Here is an 18,853-nt window from a genome sequence, read left to right as displayed (position 1 = left end):
GCAGCCTTGGCATGCGTATCTCAGGCTTTTGGGCTGGCTTTTCCAGCGACTCGTCTCGTTGCCTGGAGTTTTGCATCTGATTTCGTTGCGTATATTTTATTGGACACCAGAGTAGTTCACGTAAATAAAATGAAATGAAATAAGGCAAGCAGTCAGGCAGCCAGGCGTCTGCAACTGGAACGAGACTGAATTATATATATATATATATATATATATATATATGTGTATATGAGCAGCACAAAGTTTTAGTGTTGCTCTATGGACATAGTTGCCGCGCTTTGCACACTTTCGACTTAGTTGTGCGCTACAAATCTCATAAGAAATTCGAAAGGCTTTATAATATAAAGAGCACCAAATGTTTAGATAACCCGTTTCTCGTTCACAATGCTCCTACGAAGCGTGTGTGCCTGTGTGTGTGCTTGTCTGTGTGTCTGTTGGAGCTTAATAAAAATCGTTATGCTAGTTTAATAAATATATCAAATAACCTTTAGGACGTGTTAGGGAACTTGTGACTTTAACACGTTCAGAACTTGCTACAAACTCTTTAAACATATCATTTTACATTTCGGGCAGAGAAACAGAAATCTTCTTTAGCTAAAATCAAAGAGATTTCCTTCATCTAAGCGAGGGAAACCATAAAACAATATAATAGAGTTCTTTGCAGTTCAAACATAAAATATCTAAACAAGAAATGTGGAGAAATTGTTGAGGTGGGTGCAAAGGGGCAGAAGACAGCCCACCAGCTGTGCCATTGTCTAAGCACACACACACAGACAGGCATTCATGAGGTAAAACTGCAAACTTTGCATATGTGTGTTGTAAAACTTACCGTAACAAACAACAACAATAACAGCAGCAACAGCAAGAACAAGAGTACAGAATTTTTATGATCATTTTTTATGGGGTTATTAATAAAAGTTTATGGACATGTGCCATAAGGTTCAAGCAACAATAAAACATAATGCGCCTACAGTTATGATACGTAGCTAGGGTAGCTCAATGAATAATGCTATGCTTTTATTACCAGAAGTGAGATATCAAAATATAAAAATATATATTAAACTGAGCCAAGTGAAGTCTGTGATGGGAATGTGAATTTCTTGTAATTTTATTTTGGTACTTAAGAAACAGAATATTCCGGAAATATATAAACATTTATTAAAGGAATTCTTTAAGTTATTTAAAATATTAAAGGAACACAAAAAACTTGATTGAGATTCGATTCATTCAACTTCTGTTTCTTAAGCACATGCTCAAGAATTTTAAAAACATATTTATTAAAATTTGAGCTCAGCTGTACGAAATGTTTTCTATGGAGTTGTCATTGTGATTTACTTGTAATTTATTTTAATTCTTAAGAGACTTAAGCACTTTGTGGATCATAGATATATAAGACACTACTTATATTTACTTAAGAACTTATTCTAATAGTAGGTATGGAAGAATAAATACGATATGCTCAGTAATTCCTTAAAATGTGCAAAAGTTCTGCATCTTCTTGTATAAAATACACAGTGTTTTGAATGTCTTATCACATTTGAACTTAAATTAATTTAACTTAAGTCATAAGCACACCTTCGTTTAATACTTCAAGTCTAGCTCAAGTTGCTCCATGACGAGCTTATTTAAGCTATAAGACGGCAGACGGCAGGCTGCTGAAATGAATTCTTTGGATGCATTACATTTCAGCGATTCACTTATATTTTCAATCCTAAAACAAACCTTTAAAAAAATATAACTAAATCCTATCTCATCAAGTAGTGGACGTAAGTCTTAAAATACTAGCTTTGTATATATTATCATTCTTTGTTTTCACATCTATTTGGAGCTGCCCTCGTCGATTCAGTTCCGTGAGTTATTTTCGGTTAGTTCACATTGATTTGGCGAGTCTTTAAAGTTAGGCCAATGAAGTTGCAAGGCAGTTGAAACGATTCCTTTGGCTGACAACGCGACTCAAGTGTTTGGCTAGCTGTGCTGCTGCTGTTGTTGTCGTTGTTGCGTCGTCTCTGTGTGCATAATAATTTGCATACACACGGACACACACCAACACTCGTGCAGCATTTGCCTCTTGGCAAACTGAGCATGCAATATTTTCTCGTGTTGTATGTTTACTCTTTTCGCTTTTATTTAATGTCCATGTTGGTCGGGACCCGGCTCTTGTGGCACTTGTTGTTGTTACTTTTATTGTTGTTGCTTTTGTTTTTGTAGCTGCTCTGCTTGTTGCGTTTACAGCAAAATTCTAAACAAATTGCTTCCGCACCTGCAGCTAAGAAAATCAATGCAGAAAACAAAAATCCACAAAGCAGCGCAGACACAGACTGCAACTTAGAATCGAAGAGCTATAAATACACATATAGTTGATCTCTTTGTATGTGGCAACAGTCTTGGGCAACAGGCTGCACTTCAAAAGAGAATTCCAATCAAAATAAAACATTTCCCAGGCCAAAAGAAAGTGCCTGGGCCTCTGACTCTCATATCATATCATATCGTAATCCTGACAATGGGCCACTAAACTTTAGCAATAACAATGCGGACAGAACACAACTAATATTTACAAAAGAAAGGGTAAGTGCGACCAACACGAAGACAGGGACCATAACACACACACACATGGAGAACTTATTATACACAGCTATTTTCTGTTGCCCAAATTTGGTTTTTCTTTTCTTTTTAAGTGCGCGCGTCCCTTTGGGCGCTAACGAAATTACGTGGAAGGGCAGCAAATGTGCAGCAGGCTCTAAAGAAATTTACGATCGGCATTTGGATTTGAATTTATGAAAAACCTTCTTTCTTTTTACACCTGAAAAAAGGAAAAAAAAAAACAAATCCAAAAAAAAAACAACAACAAAACAAAATAGACATAGAAGAACATCTTTAGAGATGCTTAACTGCTTTTCTTGGGAGTCTGGCCGAGAGTCGACTCTCGCTCGCTTGGTGACTGCGTTTCTTGTTAACATATGCTCGGAAAAGAAGAAAGAGATAAAATACTGATACGCTACAGATACTGACGAAAAAAAAAAAAACAAAACAAAACAAAAAACAGAAGACTTAGGCAACGAACTTGCTCACATGTGATTTGATAAGCACGCTGGGAAAAGAGGCAAATTTTGTATAAGCTTTAAGTCGAATCGACTTTGGCGCTGCTCATACTTGGCTGCCGGCAATAATTTAAGTTTTTTTATAAAGTCAATTTAACGATTTACTGATTAATTTAACAAACTGGTCAATGGCTCTGTCCCTGTCCATATTGACATTGACGAAGTGCAGAACTTTGTCTGGTTTGCGTATGGTTTCTAATATGCGTAAATAAATATGTTTGTGCACATACCCTGTGTATTGACAGTTGGCAATGGGGTATAATAGGAATACTTTCACTGCATGGTATTGGCAAGTGGGTAGAACCATCAGAAGTGTTTGGCATGGCAAAGCTTTGATTGATAAAGAGTTGATTAATCGGTTATCAGCTGCTGCTCTATGAGACACTAATAAAGCTAAGTATTTTCTCTCCATCATGGAGGAAGTCGGAAATTATAAGTGCTAGCAATATCTATTTTCTTCTTAAGTACTTGATTCTCTTTAGCGATCTCAGAGATCGATCATCAATACCAACAGAGTTTAACCACCAAGCGTCTTCTCTCTTTCCTTATAGATCTCAATGAATGCATTTATCTTCCTGCTTATGACACAACCACAAGCAACACGCATTCAGGTAAATTATATTAACTATGCTTAACTATCTTAAAAACTCTGGGCTACAAAGAGAACGATTATACTAAACCATATATTATCTTCTTTCATCCCTTCAGCTCTGCATGCGAAATAAGTTCAAGTCAATTTCTTGCTACCTTACAGAGTATCTTGTAGTCAAGCACTCACTCTCTCTCTCTCTCTTTCGCGCCAGAGTTATTGAACATGCTGCTTTCCCCAATATTCTTCCCAATTTTGATCTCGCTCCGCTTTAACTCCGTGCGTCTCTCTAACACACACTAAGTCGGACCTGTTCGGCTCAGCAGCACTGTCCGGCTGGCTGTCCGTCCGTCTATTCACATTGTTCGAAATCTTTTTGGCCGAATCAGGTGAAGTGAGTTGATTGATTGCGCTAATTTATAACGACAATGGGTCAGATCGCACATGGACCTTTGAGCTTGGCCTGTTGTTACTGTCTGCGCAGTCAACTAACTGACTGACGGGCGGGCTGGCTCTCTCGCTCTCTCTGTCTCTCTCTTTCTGTTTTACCAGCTGGCTGTTGGAATCCATTAAACAACGCCTTTGCCCGGCCTTCTGCGACTGTGGCTGCTGCCTGCCTGTTGCTGATGATGATGATGCGCCCGCTGATGAATGAATCTTTTCAATTTTGAAATTTTCTTAAACGAATTTGTCAAAAAGCCTCGGAGGGCAGTGAGCAGAGCGAGTGCGTGAGGGCAACGGCACAGGGGCACCAAACCCTATGCAAAACTAATGAAATTAATGTTCGTTGCTTAAGTCTTTTGTTTCTGTGGTTACAAACATACACAATCTCTCTCTGCCTCTGTCTTTATCTCTCCCTCTCTCTCTCACTGTCTATCACTTCAACTCTTATTCTTTACAACATTTGCTTTTGTTGACCTTGCTCTGGCATTGCATGTGAGCGTCGGCTTTGGTGCCTCTGCAGCAGCTTGAGCTAGCAACGCTCTGGTTAATTGCTCATGATTGAATTATAAATACATGCAAAGCCAGCTGTAGCTGGCCAGCATCTGAACTAATGTGCCACATATTCAGCTGCCGGCTTACCAAATCAGACGCATGCGTCGGTCGCCCAAATCTGAAAACAATCTACAAAGCAGAGATGTCTGTGTCTGCGTCTACGGCCGTCGAGGGACCGTCAAAGATACAAATTTAATAAATTATAAGCCTACAAGCTCAGCTAGTCAAAGTGCTTAGACAGAGTCAAACACTCACACACACACACGCACGCATACAGAGAGATACTGTGGCTATAACCAAACACTGAGACGAGCTTTAACACCTCGGCACAGCAAGGCAAACATTTGACTAGCCAAGGGAAAATCTTAAGACGAGTTTCAGTCGGGCATTAGGTACTTTTCGTATCTTTCTATATAGTGTGTTTATACCTTTATATATAAACGACGCACAACAACAAATTAACAAACACCTGAAAGCGAACCTAAACCAACGAATCATTCGTCGCTCAGCTCGCTCGACGCTCGACGCTCGACTCTCATGCGGGCTAATGCCGCTGCTCGTTCATGTCGAACCCATTTTCCAATAATTAAAAGCTTCAGTCCAAAGTAGAGAAAAAAACAAACAGTTTGACTTCAGAAATTCAGTTCGAATTAGATGTTTGCAGGCGTGGCTTAGCCTGCCCATCGTGAACGGTGGGAGAAATCTAAGCAGAAGCAGCACAAATATTTTTGATGAATATTTTTGTTAATAAATGTTGCAAGCGTTGTCAAGTGGGCTAACAAATGGATTTTTCAGTTTATTGAACTATAACGGAAGTTGAGCTAGGGAGAAATATTTGGAAAATGTATAAAACATGATAAGACTTGGAATGGTGGATATAGTTATTGATTATTGTGATGATATGAATAAATTGATTATGACTTGATTGGAACTTAGCTGGAAACTGAAATGAAATATATATATTATAAATTAGATTGATATGTTTTGATTTACCAATGGATTTATGGCTTCAGCTATGACTGTAGCTTATACTGCTGGAATAATATTAACCTTCTCTAAACTACTGATCAGTAAAAATAAAATCTACCTCCGTTTAAGTACTAAACTCACTACATTTTGCAGCTGAATTACTGTTGAGCTTATCTATAGATAAATCTATATAATATTATATTATAGTTCAGTTCATTGCGGCGCAATAAGTCCGAAATTTGAGTCTATTTAATCGCTGTTGTATTATTCAGTCAATTGGGATGATTAACTTGTTTTGATATATTTAGAAAGCAATCTCAAGTTAGTAACTCATATGTAATTAGATATATCATTAATATTCCCCTCACATATTATCTCAATTTCCAATTTGTGCTGTAATTACAACAATTTCGAGCACATGTGCTGTATTTATATATACATATATATATAACAAAAGTGACTGAACTTGAGTTGTTTGGACCTCCCGCGGCTGGCTAATGTAAATGCCAGCTATTGGCTCTAATCATTGATCATGGATCAGTATTAACATCAGTTTAATTAGCTGCTATTTTTGGGGTCGCACCCCAATCACAACAAGTTGTTGACCTTCACTTCTTAAGCGAGTTCGCGTTCTACAAGCACCAAGCGCAATTGCCATAATCTGCATAATGAAAATTTATGATTACTCCATGATAGATCTTTGCTCGCTCTAGTATTTATATGACAGGCACTAGAACTGCAAGCTGTGTGTGTTTGCGTGTGTTGTGTGTTAGTTGTGCGGCGCCAGTGCGACAAATGCCACTTAATTGCCTAGCCAATTGGCAAAGTTTGCTTTTCTAATGCATGTTAGCGCTTGTTATTCAACAACATATTTAAAACACTTTAAAATCGCGTTCTCACAGATCTGTATTTGCATGCATACATATATTATATATATATATAATTCATATGTATATTTATAGTTAAATGCCTGCGTTTCCAAACTGTAGCGAACTTTATTCAATGCCGTTTTGGCGCCGTTTACAGCTGCAAGGCATGCATAGGGTATAAAGAGTGTAACTTAGACTTGCTATGAAAAATCATAGCTTAAATTTATGATTTTCATTTCGGATGTAAGTATTTGATGTAAGGCAAAAGCTTTCGATTCTGTTAAAGATGAAAAAGTAAAGCTAATGCTATCGTATATCATATGTGATTATATAAGATTTAATTTTAATCTTACAGATTTTTAATGTTCTTATCACTTATAATCTTGCCTATAACATTTATATAGAGAACTGCTGTAGAAACTATGTGTGTAAAAATAATTATATTAAAAATTTATAATTGTTGAGCATTTGAAAAACACTTAAGCAGCTGCCAAATATGTTATGAATTAGTTAAAATATATAAGTGTAACTCTTATATACTTTTCCTCTATATAAATTTAATTTAAATTTATATATAGAGTATTGAGTAGTCACCGTTTAGTGCCAGAGAATCGAACGTCGCCTGTGCTCATTCTTGTGTTTAGCGTGGGCGATGCTGTTGCAGTCGCTGCTGTTGCATACAATATATATTCTAATTGTTGTTGTCCATTGTGGTTGCCGTTGTTGTTGTAATATTGCATGCAAATGTCTGTAGCCGTTTAATATTAACAACCTTCAAACGATGTTTAATAATTATCAACAGCCCGATCAAATGCTCGCAATAACAACTGCAGCTGAGTTTGAGTTTTGTCTCTGCAACTACTGCAACACACAGATATATATATATATGTATCTATATCTATATATAGATAGTATTCTATAGTTGTCATTGTGTTAACTTTCATTAGCTTTCTAATGCCTGTTTGCTGCGCTTCGGTTTTGCCGCTTGCCGCCTGCTGCCTGCTGCCTGCCGCCAATCGTCATTTCATTTTACTGTCACTCAAATCTTTTATAAGTTTTTCTTTCTCTTTAATTTTTCTACGACTCTTGGGCCGTGGCTTCTTACGGTTGTTTTCCACTCACCTGCCTGCTTCTCACCTTCCTGCTTTATAACAAAACGAGCGTCTATTGTAAATATTTTTCCATTATTTTCCATTAGTTTTCACTCGTTTGTTACATTCCCCGATTGCTGTGTTTTCGTTTGTTGTTGTTGTTGTTGTTTAGTGTTTGGTGTTTGGTGTTGGCGTGGTCGTTACACAGGTTGTTCTGCTTGTTGTTGGGGTTCCTGCTTATGGGGCTCTTCGCTTTGGCATATATTGGTTATTATCTTTGAAGCGCATCGGCTTTGCTGCGTTCATGCTCAAGCCTTGTTGTTGTTGTTGCCGTTTTCATCGTCGTCGTTGTCGCCTGTGCGTATTTGGCCAGTTGACTGGGCGCGTGAGTGACGGAATGATGTTACCCAAAACCAGTTTCATTGACAATTATACACACACACACACACGCACAGTCAAGCAGAGTCGCAGATCTGGCTGCAGCCACATTCAACATCCATAGGCGCTCATTATGCCAGTGTCGCGCTCGTTGATCAAACTTTGCAGCAACGTCTGCTGCTGCTGCTGCTGCTTCTTCTTCTCAACTTGTTTTTTTTTTTGGTGTTTCACTTTGATGGATGACTGACAAAGGCAGAGCAGCGCCGACTCGATCAAGCATACGCAATGTGTGCTCCGCCGTATGTCTGTCCGTCCGTTCGCCGTCTCGTCTGCCTGTTTATTTGTCTTGTTTGATTTGAGTGCACACACAACTGTCATTGTCGCTGTCAAATCGCATTAATATCACAGAGCTGTCAAATTACAGCCGAACCGCAGCCAAATGTTTGCCCAATGTCCAATTTATTTCCTTCTCTCTCTCTCTCGCTCTCTTCCGCTATCTCGCACGTTTGGTAACTCAATTAAAATGTTATTCATGTTGCGGCAGCTGAGCTGAACGTGGCTCAATTTTTTGGGTCCACTAACAGCCATCATTAGTTGCTGAAGAGGCGCCAGGCGTTTGGCGCGTCCAATTACCAACAAATAAACAGCAAATTATTTTTGCTACCGCCGCCTCGTTTAATGTTAATAAGCCCAAAATTACGCGACTCTGATTGGTCTATTTGACAAACGTGCTGAAACGTGTCTGGCGCAAGTCATCATCATTGTTGCTGTTGCTGTTGCTGCTGCTGCTCATGTTGTTTGGTTTGTTTTTGGCTTAATGGCTTTTTGGCCGGGTGCTAAAAGCGGCCTTTTGGTAGCCATCTTTTGTCAAACGAAAATGGGAGGGCCTGCGCAGCGAATCTTTGCTAAGCAGCTGCTGTCAGCGCAAGTTCGTGCCTTCAGTCTTTCGTTTCTTGCCAAGCTGCCAATTGCTATGCCCAATTAGCTAGCTATTGTAGGTGCGGCCAGCACATGAGCACGTTTAATTACTTAATTAATTTTTGCGATAAAAAAATCAAAAAAAATACAAAAAAAACACCCACTCCGGATAAGATCAGCATGAAGTTCAGCAAAAGGGCAAGAAGAAGAAAAAATAAATAAAAACTGCAGTCAAGTCTATTTATGACGTTTCAGACAAATGAGAAAATCCAAAAAAAAGCAATCGAAAAAGGCGTTGTGAAGCCATAAAATTGCTAACTGTTGCGCAGCGCTGGCAATTAAAGAACTCACACACCAAACACACACACACACGCACAAACACGCAGTCACTCAGTGTGTGGCTTGCATTTGCTCACTCACATTCTGTTGCCCTCGCAAAAGGTGTCGAAAGTTCAAAGCTACAACAGCTGCATTTTGTTTTAATAGCCAAAAGAGCTGCGCTCAGCGCCCCCACCCAAGAAAACGAAATCATAAAAAAAGTAAAACTAAAGATACCAAGCCAGAGAATATATTCCAGAGTCAACGATTTTAGAGCTCCTCTGCGCCTGAACTGCAATAAATCTTTTAACGACAGTTCATCGCATTTTGGTTCTTGGTCGCCTCAACTTGGCACTTGATGCATTGACTTCGCTCTGGCAGTTCATTAGAATTGTAAAAGGGGAGCAACAACAACAACAACAACAACAGCAACAGCAACATAAGCAACAGATCACCACAGAGAGTGCAGAGCGCGTGGCTAATCTTGCGCATCCAAATCAAAATCTTCAAATAGCTTTCTGTTTTGGCTGAGACGCGGGTCCATGCCCAAATCTGGACAGGCGTTGTCCCAGTTACGAAAAAACCGACAACAGCAACAAAAAGAAAGAACAAAAGCACAACTACAACATAAGAGGGAAGCTAGCAAACGGCGAACTCTGAATGCTCTTCAATGGCTGAGAGCGTGGTGACAGGATATTCATAGAGCAGACAAAAAATGCGCTTATTGAATATAATTTATATTTCTTATCAAAAGTACTAAAATTATAAATTAAATGTATAGCTGAAGAGCTCACAGCACTATATATTGATCGTTAAGATAAAGCTGGGAAGCTGTTGAGACCTTTCAGAATAAATACAAAAATAATCATGAAAAAGTCACACTTAAACTAGTTTTATATAGTTGCCTGATGAATTTAAAATGTAGCCAAAATATAAGCATTTAGTATCTCAATTGTTAGATAAAAAACAAATTCATCTTTTAAATGTTTTAACAAAGATATTTGAATAAAGCTGTAAAACATTTGTTACCTGAAAGAAAACATTTTAGCAATAAAAGTTTTTTAATAGAAATAGTTTATATGATATTAAATATATATCTGCCATATATATATATATATGTCTATATACATATAGACGTAATATATATACAAATATATAATGTATACAAAAAGAGTTCACACATATCAATTTGAGATCGTACACACTCTGCGATAGTGTATTAAAAGTCAAGCCGACATTTGGTGCTTCATCAAATTATGCTAATCAGCTTTGGGTTGCTTTGCTTGACTCGCTTTGGTCTCTTAGTATTGGGGATATTGGGTATTGCTTTTTGGGCTTGCTGTGATTAATTGCATCAGCAGGTTGCATCTCTAGCTTGTGGTTGTTGCTGGCTAAGGCGTTAGAGCTGCATAGATAACGCTGCGTTCTATTTACAATATTTATTTCTCTTTAACCTTGTTAGCATTTTGTTTGTATGGCAACACGCGTGCTAGGCGAGAGTTTGTGTGTGTGTGCGATAAGCTAATTCTAATTCCTTTAGCAGCCTAATGTGTTTATAATTAACATGCGGGTCAACTGGCTAACAGCTACAGCAACAACAACAACAACAACAACAACGACAGAGCAAGGTTTGACTTATTGCCTAGTACAAGAGGGCGTGGCTGCACTAACAGCGAACAGCACGCCTCTTGCCACAGCAGCCACAGCCAACAACAAAAACAACAGCAGCGGCAGCAGCAACAGCAACAAATTGCAGCATCGACAAGGTCTAGCCAAACAGTAGCCACAGTTGTTGCTGTTGTTGTTGGTGTTTGATTACAATTTGCGCGCTTTGATCGCAAAAAAAATATATATGCAATATATATATATATATATATATATATATATATATATGTACAGCAAAAAGGTTGAGCAACAATTTTTGTTTGTCCGGGCTCTTGTGGCGATTCTTATGGTCACGTCGACTTGTCTTACACTTGCGTGAACATGCCCCCAAACACGAACCCATGTGCCCCACCACCTTTCCCCTGCCTGCCTGCCGGCCTGCCTGCCTACAGCCTCCCACCTGCCACCTGCCCACCTGCCCAACTGCCACTCTGCCAGCGCCCCGTGTTTTGGCCAACTTTTGACTTCGTTTTCGTTTACGTTTTTGAACGCGTGTAAACGCAGTAGCTGCAACATGTTTGGCTGCTCGATTAGCATTTGAAACGTGTGTAAAATGTTATCGATGCTCATAAGAATCAACGGACAAATGTTTGGGATATTGAAACCATATATGGTATCTAAATGCTGGCTGACTTTACGATTGCCAGTCTGAGGCGTGACTTTTATGTGCATACAAGTTTTGGCACTTATCATTATTGATTGCGTATCGAAAGTGAACGTGTGAAGGTGAGCAGTCAAATAAGGCACTTAACTTTGGCGCTTATCTAGAGCATGCATATTTCTTTGAGTTTTATTCCAAAAAGTTTAGTTTAGAGTCGATCAAAGTAACAGGAGTTTTAAATTTAACGACTTGCTATTAAGAATGGAGTTCAGTTAGAATAACATATATAACAGACAACTATTCGGGTAGCTCTTAACAGCGTGAAATTTACATTTGAGGACAGCAGTTTTATGTTGCGGCAGTAAACAAGAAGTTGAAGATATTTGGTCTAAATGCTTTGAACAGAAAACTGTTCAGGAAGCTGTTAACTCCAGCACGACATTTGTAGTTAACATTTTCTGTAAGATTTATATAAAAGGACAAAGCTGTGTCTTAAATATCCAGACTTGCACCTAGCTGTTGTCTAAAATATCTTTGTTTAAGGTGAGCAGGCAGTTCATATTAAATCACATAAGCGGGATGCTCCAATTTTAATAGGGTCAGTTGACTCAGATGAAAGTTGCTCTCGAATAAGTGTTTGATGTCAATGCAGCTGCCATTCAACAAAGTTTTCTTTTCAAGCGGCTCTTCAGCCTGCGAATCTGTGGCGTCGTGTATAAAAAAACATAAGTCAAATTTTAATTAATTTAAATTACTCATATCAAATATAAATTAAGAGCAACATAAATTTTCCTTAGCTTTACAACCCGTTCACAAATTCGATTTAATTAAATTATTAATTTTATTTAGAAATAACTTTGTTAAAAGTGTTTTCTGGTAACTTATTTAATTTGCAGCGGCATTGAACCTTGCCCTAAAACTTAAATATCATTGAAATGAAAAATTTCTTGCCTGCCAACAGCAAATAGCAGCAACAGCAGCAGCAACAGTCGCAGCCGCTACAGCTTTTAGCTGGCTTAAAGAAAAACCTTTTAAATGCTGCCAAAAGCTATGAAAAGTCACGAGTTTTGCTATTTTTTTTATTTTTCGCGCTCGATGCCAAATGAAATAGATAAAAATAAAACATAATGTTGACCCGCTTGGCATTAGGACCAGACAATCCAGTTGCTGTTGCTGCTGTTGTTGTTGGCCCGGCCAGCGGTAGCTGCCAAAATAATAATGGCCAAAAAGTGCAGCGGGCGTCAATTTCAGCGACCCGGGCTTATTAAGCAATGAAATACTATATAATGCCCGCGACTGTGATTTATCACATGCATCGCCAACTGAACTGATGCCCGGGAACTGATGGAAGGGGGCAGCTGGGTTCCCGAAATCATTTTTTCTATACCCTAAAAGCAATTGAAATTGGCTAAGCAGGGCATGCTGGTTCAGTATAAGCAGAAGAAGGCTTGACAGATCTGAAAGACAAACACAAAGTGCTATGCCTTGAACTTATATATATATATATTCTTGCATATCGTACATATTCCAAAATATATCGATAACTTGTCTCAGTAGTTAAACTTGGTTTTTAAAGCATAGTTTGCAGACTAGGCTTTGATACCTTCTTTAATACACACCAAATAGTAGACACTTGGTCTTTGCCTCTAAGCATTTTCGATTTTGAATGCCGCTTATTCCATTTACCTAAATTATGTAGACTTTGGCTTTGTTATATGCACATTTGTAGGCCGTAGCTGCACTCTTCTCTCATCAAACCATGCTGTTCAATATATAAAAATCCACTCAATAACCCAGAGCTCAGCACAGCTCTCTACAGAGTTCGAGGTATCTCCAAGTCAAACATTCCCGACTAAAACACTCTTACTTCGTTTTTTTTTTTGTCGTAGTACGTCTGAAGGCGGCTTTGACGATGCCCACGCAAAAGATATTGCGATATATAGGTTATGCCTAGGTAATGGAAAATGGAAAATGGAAAATGGAAATATACTTGTAAGCAGAGCAGACCAAATGAAAATGAGTAAAAAAAAGACACAGTTGACATTTGTGGCAGGCGCAGTAATTGACGCGCCGCTTGTCGATTGTGTTGCAAGAGGCGCAAATCGAAATAAATTTTGAAAGAGAAAATCGAAATGGAAATGAAAATGGAGGGCTGCTGCTGCTGCTTTCCATTAACAGGCACGCTCGTAACTTATTTGACACGCGCTGGCTGCTGCTCCTCTATATATACATATATGCATATGTATATGTATATATAGAGATGTCTGGCAAGTTGGCAATATGCAAATGTTGCTGCCGCCTGCTGCATGTTGCAGTATCTGCAGCACGTCATCAACGGTAGCCCCATCTATGGCTGAGGTTGTACTGGTAGCTCTTAACTGACAATGTCACAACCCGCCTCGCTCGCTAGTACCGCTTAACGGTTAATGCATTTAAGCTGAAATTATGAGCTGCTGCGACAGCTAGCCAAAATCTTTGATTGTCAGGCGGCTCAGCCAGCAAGCCAGCCATCCCGCCAGCAGCTTTTAACAAATGCGTAATGCTTGTACGTCGCGCCATGATTTGCATTTGTTGCGAACTTGTGTGCAAGAGGAAGAAAATGTGCATATGTCTGGGGCGCTGCTCTGTTTGCATGGAAAGTGACTCACGCGTCGCGTTCGTTGCCTAAGTCTTTTGTTTTGTATGTGCTTGTCACTGTGATAGACAGCCCAAGACTTGGCATTTTTCCCGTGTTTTTCTTTTTCGTTTTTTCTTGCCCCCTTCCCGCCGCTGGCTTTGCCCCTTTTTGGCAAAACGTACGCACTTCATAATTCAATCAAACTGAAACATTTCGCAATCCCACACAGAAGGAATTTATTGTTCAGCTCACAATTTTTCAATTGCATTTGGGGCCGACCGACACACGTTTCAAACGAATGACCAACTGCTCGACAACTGTCGCTGCGCCGGCTGACTGGCTGACTGGCTGGGCTACGTCAGACTGTCTGTCCCGCCGTACAGATGTCTGCTGTCAGGCTGTCTGTGTGCCAGAGCTTGTCTGTCTCTGGACTCTATTTGAGCCAATTGTACATTTCCTCACCAGGCAGCCGCCCAGCTTTGCTCGCAGCTTCGCTTCAGCGCCAGCTGCATTTTGCCAATGTTTCTATTTCATGCACAACTGTCAACTGTTGTTGTTGTAGCTGTTGGCTGCTTGCCAGCATGAAATTGTTAACAACATTTGTAGCTGTTGCTCATTGCCGACCACACTGCGTGCAGTTCGCCTGCTGCCTGCTGCCTGCCGCCTGCTGCCTGTTTGATTTCAGCTCATATTGACAATGAAAGCCGTTGCTACTTCAAACGCCGGCATTTTGTTGTTGCTGCTGTAGCTGTTGCTGTTGCTGTTGCTGTTGCCATTGCTTGATAGTTGGCTGTGCCCCTACTGACAGGTTAGCAAAAAGACAAAACAAATAAACCGCAACAAAAAGGCAAAAAAAAAGGCGAATTCGATTCGTTTCGATTTGATTTGATTTGAAAATTCCACCGCCATAGCAATAAACATTTTTAGTTCACTTTTTATTTTTGTTTGCGGCTGTTGAAACATTTTTTTGTAATTGATTTTTTTTCTCTCTCTATATTTTTTTTAGCTATTTTAGCCAGCTTATGGCATTGATTTATGTGCATTTTAACAAACATTTTACGAATTTGTTGCAGCTTTTTACAATATTTGTTTTAGTTTTAAGTTATTTTTTGTTGCTTTCAAGCCGGAGCTTATCTTAATCTAAAACGAGCTGCGGCTTCTTTAAGTGATTGCTTGATGCATAATTAGAGCTGAGCCGCTGTGAAGCTTCGTTGGATGCGACTTTGCCTGAGGCTGAGCATTTTTGCTGTTTTAATTTTTTTTAGCTTGTCATGACGTTGGCAGCTGCTGCTGTGTGGGATAATATGCCCGGTATTATGCGAGTTTATTAATAACTGCATTTTATTTGGCTCGTAGCTTGGCTTTAGCTGCTTTTCAACTGATCTTGAAAGACAAGCGGCATCTAATTGCTCAAAGAGCGAATTTTTTCTGCAAATATTTGCCAAGCAATTGGCTCTGTGGCTAAGCGCAACCAAATTGCAAAACGTTTTTCTACGGTTTCTTTTTCGAATTGTACCCTGTAGAGGTAAATCCTAGCGGGTGAGACACTTGGAATATGTAAGAAGCTTTTTTTGAGTTTGTTTTAGTGCTTATAGGATTGTGTGAGATCTGAATAGTTTATAACTATATGTATATGCTTAACATCTGTAATCGATAATAATCGATTTTCAACCAATCGATAATTATCGATAAGGAAAATAAAGGCAGCCGCACTGCCAACACACTTCCAGAGTATTTCACAGTCTTACCACGTTTCACCCCAATTATTTGCATGCGAAACTACGCAACAAACGCAGTTAACAAGCGAAGGCCGTCAAAACATTTGCATTTTGACGCTTTTGGCTGTAGTTTGCAACGGACTTGGCAACAACAATCCATCAAATAGCAAAGTGCATGGCAGCAACTGTGCAGCCAATCAATAAGGATTTGTGCAACTGACAAGATTTACCAGATAGAGGAACTAAAACTGGCAAACTCTATATATACCTATCTCTGTTTCCCTCTACCCATCTGTCTCGCTCAACTTTCACATGGCAACTTATCTGTTAAGACTTGAGAGTCTTTTAAAAGATCGTTTTCTATACATCAGATTTTGAGTGCGCTGCGCATTTAGCTGAGATTAAGGCCCCAGAGCGCTGACAATTTCCGACTTTGGCTGCGCCAAGTGGGTCGTGCATATGCACTTCAAATACCAATGGAAATGAAATGGAACAACTAAAAATCTTTTGCTATTAATGCCGGCCGCGTGGTGAGTTTACGTGTGGAAATATTTTGGCATCGTTTTGACCAACAAATGCCCACGAAATGCAGCTAATTCAAATGGGTTTTCCATGTGGTTTTATTTCTTTTTCTTAGGAAAGTGGGTTAACCTGTCACTTGGCCTGTCAGCCAGCCAGCCAGCCAGCCAACTAGCCAACTTCAACTCCGATTGCGACTAGCGTCTACGCATGTGCGGGAATCGCCAAAAGGCCTTGACTTAGTTGCAACTGCAACGCGGCGCGCTTGCCGCGGGGCGTCGGCTACGGTCTGGTCTGGCCAAATTAAACCTAAAATGTCAGACGATTAGATAAGCGACTGCAATTCTAAGATGAGCTCGCTGCGCTCTAGGCGATAGCCGCAGACACACAGACTGCAAGTCGGACAGCCGAGCAGCCGGTTTATATGACTTTTTCTCTCTCTTTTTTTTTGCATTTTGTGCGCTGGCTCACACGCACTGCGACCGACTCCTACAAACTATAAATCTGAGCAGCGCTTGTGATTAGTGGGCAACACAAAAACGTCAATGCCTGGCCAAGACACACACACACAAGCTCACAAATTAGGTTAAGCCAATATTTTGCTAGACATACAAGTGCCCACAATAACAACAAGTACAAATAAGAATGTGGCAGTGGGATGTAAGCGACGGCACAATACTCGCTCAAGACAAGCTAAATTTATGACTAAAATTGCAGGGAATGATGGAGTAAATACTTAGAATAAAGTAGGAAGAATCTGTATTTTCTTGAGGTTCGGCGTACATCTTTGAAGTAGAAATATATCTATTTATATAACTCATGTATAACATATAACTATATTGTTAATTTCAAGTCTATTTCCATTCATACGCACAATTTTTAGCACAACACACAAAACCCCATATACTCCTTTGCACTGGCTGAGCGAGTATAACAACCTGAAGTGCCGCAACGCCCACCCGCCGTAAGTTGCCTGCTGCTTGGCTGCTAGCTGCTAGCTGCCAGTACCAGTTCATCAAAGCGCAAAGAATTTTGAGCGGCGCGCAAATATTTTAAACCCGAAATACTTAAAGCAAACCAAAATAAAAAAATAAAAATAAAACACAAGAAGGAGACCTGGCTAAAAAGTTCAAAATCATAAATTTCAAACGATATTAGGTTAGCTGCAGCCACAGCAGCAGCAGCCGGCGTGTTGATGATATGGGCAACAACGGCAGGCAATAAGAACCTCTAACCCCTGGCTCCCTCAGCCTCTACATCTTCCGAATGCGTAGCAGCGGCTAGAGACTCGGTTTGAGACTAGCAGCGCACGGAACACATTTTCTTTTGTTGTGCGAATGCCGTGTGGATTTATTGATTTTGGTCAAAAGCCATGCTTAAGCGTAAATTATGTGCTGGCCAGCTGAGACAGCCAGCCAGCCAGCCAGCCAGCTAGTTAGATCCTTGTGGCAGCCGGCGATGAAAGCCACTGATTTGTGGCATAGTGCAACATGGTTGCCGCCTGCTCATAAATCCAGACAATTTCATAACCCAACAGCACATTTATCAAATCAAGCCTTTGCATCTATCTAATTAAGCCGCGGCGACAAATTTGCCGAGTGTGAAAATCACATAAGCCATAATACAAAAATTCAAAAAAAAAAAAGAAAAAAAAGAATTGCAAATTATTATTTAACGCAATAAAATGCGGCACAGAAAACTGTGTCAGGCCGCGTTCAATCTTGGCCAGCAGCCGCCGCGACAAGTGGCTTAGATATCGCATAAAGCAACGATTTAATTAGACGCTGATAATTATTGTACAACATTTGCCGCCGCCAACGTTTCTGGGGCAAGTGGCAAGTGGCAAGTGCAAGACGCAGCTGCCAGCCAACGGGCAACAGGTACTCGCAGCATTCACATTTTGCAGTTCGCTGTCGGCTGTTGGCTGTTGGCTTGGCTTGGCCAAGTTTTCTCGCTATCTCGCATATGTTAGATTTAGCTAATTTCCTAAATTGGTATGGCCTGATATTTGCAACAGCAGGCGCCGCATAATTTATTGAGAAAACATTATGTTCTCTTTTTTTTGAGGTAGAAACAACATGAAATTCATTTGGCAATTGACATGAGCTTTGGTGTTAGCTGTATGAAGCTGCACATACTTTAATGATTTGCGTGCTTTTGATATATGAAAATGAACTCATTAGGAGCTCAGTCGAGTGCAGAGTGAAGAAAAGCAAGAGTAAGAGAAAATCTATTAGTAAGAACTTTCACTTTGCCGTTTAAGAGTTTTACAATTAGTAAACGAAAAAGCAGAATTTATCAAATCAGAATTGAACTTAACTTGGAGATAATTTTTGAAGTACTGAAACTGAAAATACTTACTAATGAAAGAACTATTATGACTACTTTAAAAAATTTTTTTAAAAATCTAGGTTTTAGTGAACTAATTTAACTAAACAACTGATTGATCTCGGCATATAAAGATCTACTGAACACAAATGGTTAGTGAAGTTAAGTTCGAATCCTGA

The sequence above is a fragment of the Drosophila hydei genome, unplaced genomic scaffold, assembly GCF_003285905.1.
Source record: "Drosophila hydei strain 15085-1641.00,03,60 unplaced genomic scaffold, DhydRS2 tig00008122-arrow-pilon, whole genome shotgun sequence".
NCBI classification, from domain to species: Eukaryota; Metazoa; Arthropoda; class Insecta; order Diptera; family Drosophilidae; genus Drosophila; species Drosophila hydei.
Note: the sequence above shows the minus strand (reverse complement) of the source record.